The 5000-nt window shown below is 45.7% G+C and overlaps 1 protein-coding gene across 1 annotated transcript in view; it reads right to left on the bottom strand.

Annotated features, from left to right (window-relative positions):
• Positions 1-5000, bottom strand: part of LOC310859449 (calpain-2 catalytic subunit-like) — a 34462-nt gene that overhangs the window by 29041 nt on the left and 421 nt on the right. The window lies entirely within an intron of this gene.

The raw sequence follows: 5000 nt of genomic DNA, 5'->3' as shown, positions 1-5000 counted from the left end.
ACACACAGTTTATTGGAGGTGTGTTTACATTTACAAGCCTCTAATGATGGTTGCTATGGTTACCCTGTCTCACACCACAGCCTGTCTCACACCACAGCCTGTCTCACACCACAGCCTGTCTCACAATACAGCCTGTCTCACACCACAGCCTGTCTCACACCACAGCCTGTCTCACACCACAGCCTGTCTCTCACCACAGCCTGTCTCACACCACAGAGCCTGTCTCTCACCACAGCCTGTCTCACACCACAGCCTGTCTCACACCACAGCCTGTCTCACACAACAGCCATCCTGTAGGTTTACACTCTACAACATACGACCAACTCACCCAGGGGTCAGCCAATCAGACCCTTCCTCTGTAAATTAATCCACAAAGCTAACGTCATTTGTATTGTTGACCCATTTCTAAAATATTAGTGCAACTTGTGTTCATTTTTGACCCTCTATCACCCTGGGTCACCCTGTTTTTGAAAAATCGTGAAAATGTGCCTCAATGTTTTATGTTGTTTTGTGTCGTTTGCAGAGTTACATCCAGTAATAGTTTGTTTCTGTATTGTTATATTCTAACAGTAATTTGAAATTGAAAGTTTCCATTTTGCCGTTTACGGTTTCACAAATGGACCAGAAAACTGTTACGGTTTCACAAATGGACCAGAAAACTGTTACGGTTTCACAAATGGACCAGAAAACTGTTACGGTTTCACAAATGGACCAGAAAACTGTTACGGTTTCACAAATGGACCAGAAAACTGTTACGGTTTCACAAATGGACCAGAAAACTGTTACGGTTTCACAAATGGACCAGAAAACTGTTACGGTTTCACAAATGGACCAGAAAACTCCAACAGAGACTCAGCTTTACAAACACGTTTTCACATAAATTGCATAATTACCAAAACCACGTGGAAACTAGTGTGAGGTCGTTTAACTTTGACATTAACAAGATGACACACACACACACACACACAATGTAGCTGAACCACATACGGAGCCCTGACAGGCTAGAGGGGGGCCTCAGGGCTTCGTGTTGGAGCCTGCTACTCTTCCTGTTGTTGTAGAACAGAGCAGGTCTTTTTTTTTTATATTTATATTTTTTATCCCACGATTTTGTAACCCATTTTTCACCCCTGTGTCAATCATCTAATGTGATCCTGGGCTCTACACACCCTCCACCAACCTGGGGAGAGCAACGGACTTAACTCATGCTTCCTTCCTTCATGCCTGAGTGTCCAAGTTGCTCCTTTCCACCTGAAAGGGGGGAGTTTCCCTGGTTGGACGTAGCGTGTGGAAGGAACACGTTATTCCAACCAGTTCCTTTCCCCTCCATCAGGCGCCCCGGCTGGCCAGGGGGAGGCAGTTTAGAGACCAGGATTACTGCATGTTTTTGTGAGGGTACCTACCCTAGGGGACATGCAAACTCCACACAGAAAGGCCCTTTCGCCAACCCCGCCTTCGGGTATGGGCACTGATGACGTGGAGGAGGAAACACGCCGCCAGCACCCACAGCGTCCCGAGCGGGAATCGAACCCAGGACCTTCTAGCTGTGCGGCGACAGCACTACCAACTGTGCCACCGTGCCCCCGTACAGAACAGGTCTTAACACAGAGCTCGAGAACCATTCGCCCCAACTTCACATTCGACACACGCGTTCCACACCCCCACAGGGAGTGCAGTGCCCGGTATCGAGTCGGTCGGACCCACGGTTCTCCAGAACCACCACAAAAGGCTCTGCTCAGACTCTGCCAGTGGGCCTAATGAGGCCAACTCCTTTCACCTGGTCAGGCTCTGCCAGTGGGCCTAATGAGGCCAACTCCTTTCACCTGGGCCAGGCTCTGCCAGTGGGCCTAATGAGGCCAACTCCTTTCACCTGGGCCATTTTTAGCCTCAGCCAATTGAGACTCAGCAAATCAGGCTCTGCCAGTGGGCCGAATTGATTGCCAAGTACACTTTTCAGATTGCAGTCTTCACACACACACACACACACACACACTAGGTTCCCAAGTAGGCCGGTGTGGCCGACTGCGACGGGCACGTACAGGTCTAGTATTGATAGATGAGAGATGATCAAAATCTTTGAATATATATTATTTCAAGAGTAAACGTTTTTAACTCAAATCTTGGCTTCTTGGGGGTCCCTGGAACAACATATTTTCAGATGGGGGTCCCTGGAACAACATAATTTCAGATGGGGGTCCCTGGAACAACATATTTTGTGTAGAATCCTCCTCATGTCTAAACGAGTTAAGGGGGTCCCTGCTTTAAGGGGGTCCCTGCTTTAAGGGGGTCCCTGCTTTAAGGGGTTGCCTGCTTTAAGGGGGTCCCTGCTTTAAGGGGGTCCCTGGTCTTTAAAAATAAACCCTGTAGTATAATAACAAAAGAAGAGAAAATGGAACTGGACGGTTTCCAGTTGAAACGAGGTCAGTCTGTCTGACGAAGGGGCGTCGCCCTAGAGTGAGTGAGTCAAACTAAACAAGCTGTGATCTGAAGACAGACCCCGCCCTCAAAACGTGATGTTACATAACTCTATCTGACAGCGGTCTCAACGCACGGGTCGAGACCCCCAATATGACTGGGGAGGAGGAGGGGGGGGGGGGGGGGGAGGGGGGAGTTCCCCGCAGATGACCGTGAAGTGACCGTTTAACCCATTCTGACCTGAGATCAGATTATACAAATGTCTTCTAAATCCTGACAGTTTTCTGAAAAAGCTATGTTTCTATGTCAGTCGTTCTTCGATTAAAATAAATAAATAGCAGACCTACAAGCTCGTAGCGCGCCACTCAGTCGCGCGCTATGAGCTTGTAGATCTGCTATTTTTCAATAGCTAAAGCATAACGTAATGCTAACACCAAAACGGGTTCCCGCCACCCATTTAGACCTGAGGCCGATTCTAAACAAAATAATGTCTTCTAAATCCTGACAGTTTTCTGAAAACCCTTGTGTTTCTATGTCAGTGGTGCTCAACCTTCTTTCACGTCAAGGACCCCCAGAATTATCTGTATTTGGCCGCGGACCCCCATCTGAAAATATGTTGTTCCACGGACCCCCCCCCCCCCCCCCCAGAAGCAAAGATTCGCTCTGAAAGAAATAAAAATATACATTCAAAGATGTGCGTCCCATTTTCAAGATTTGCGAAACTGGGATGTGCATATCGTTTTCCTGCTTTACATATTAATTTTGTACTGGCCATATATGGAGCGTGTGTACAGGGTTTGATGAGGTCAGATCAACATAATGGAATGTCAGAACAGGTCAGCTCCATATATGGAGATCTAAGGGTTTGAGTTGCTGGCCAATATTGATGACATCAGGGATCTCCAGCCCTGGTGATGTCACAGGATGTCACAGGGTGACGGACTATAAGAAAGAGACTCAAATTATCAGATCTATAAGCTCGCACTGAGCTTGTAGATCGCCTATTTTCACGACATTTATCTGTGGAAGCGGAGTCAGAGTATACAGGGAGTCAAACTATACTTTATATTAAAGGGATATATAGTAGATAATTGTTTTAACTTAAGTGAAATACTTGCCATTATTTATAGTGGTTGCAACTGTATTAATTGATTGCCCGAGTCCCGTGGTGGGAGTTCTGTTCTGGTTTTGGTGAAATATTAAGTAGGGCACTGGGGTAAATTAATCCACAAAACTAACGCCATTTGTATTGTTCACTTTCGTTCAACTTTGACCCCTCTATCACATGGAAAACACAGTTCCATGTGATAGAGGGGTCAAAGTTGAACGAAAGTTGCACTATATGGTAGAAATAGGTCAACAATACAATTGACGTTAGTTTTGTGGATTAATTTACTTTTACTGCGTGGCCCCAGTGCCCCCCCCACCCACATAATATTGACCAAAACCAGAGCAGAACTCCCACCACGGGACTCGGTCAATCAATAATTACAGTTGCAACCACTATATTAATGGCAAGTATTGCATACAGCTTAAGTTAAAAAAAAACGGAACTATCCCTTTAAAGTCAAACTATTATACTTTATATTAAACTTTGGGAAAATAGCAGATCTACAAGCTCAAGCTCTAAGAGTGTACAAAGTGTACTAACGGGTGTACAAAGTGTACAAATGCATGTCAAACCTGGGGGTCCTTTATGGGGGTCCCTGGAACCTTCTCTTTATATGGGGGTCCCTGTCGTGTCTTTTCAAATGGGGGTCCACGGGGGTCCTTGACGTGTAAAAGTTTGGGAACCACTGGTTTATATAAATCATAAACCGTAATCTCTACCAGAGACCACTCTTCGCGGACCCCCTGCCCACTCCTCGGGTCTTGGCAGACCCCCTGCCCACTCCTCGGGTCTTGGCAGACCCCCTGCCCACTCCTCGGGTCTTGGCAGACCCCCTGCCCACTCCTCGGGTCTTGGCAGACCCCCTGCCCAGCTCCTGAAATACTTGCCATTAATATAATGGTTGCAACTGTATTAATTGACTCCCAGAGTCCCGTGGTGGGAGTTCTGCTCTGGTCTTGGTGAAATATTAAGTAGTTCCGGTCATTTTGTGGGGGGCACTGGGGCCACGCAGTAAAAGTAAATTAAGTAATGAATGAATTTGTATTGTTGACCTATTTCTAAAATATTAGCGCGACTTTCGTTTGACCCCTCCAATACATGGAACTATTTGTTGGGCGTAGTGATATGGACACAAAAAACATATAGTTCTGTGTGATAGAGGGGTAAAAAAAAATAACGAAAGTTGCACTAATATTTTAGAAATAGGTCAACAATACAAATGATCAGTTTTGTGGATTAATTTACTTTTACTGGGCCCCCAGTGCCCCCCCCCCCCCCCAAAAAATGACCGGAACTACTTGATATTCCACCAAACCAGAGCAGAACTCCCACCAGAGGACTCTAATCACTATTATTAATGGCAAGTATTTCATACAACTTATAAGTTCAAAAAAATCGGAACTATCCCTTTAAAGCCCAGACTCTAAGTATAACTTTATATAAATCATATATTTTATAATAAATCATGTCTATAAAT

The sequence above is a fragment of the Protomyctophum parallelum genome (assembly GCF_964188405.1).
Source record: "Protomyctophum parallelum genome assembly, chromosome: 5".
Lineage (NCBI taxonomy): Eukaryota > Metazoa > Chordata > Actinopteri > Myctophiformes > Myctophidae > Protomyctophum > Protomyctophum parallelum.
The sequence above is the reverse complement of the archived record's forward strand: the minus strand, read 5'-3'. Positions and strand labels throughout refer to the sequence as shown.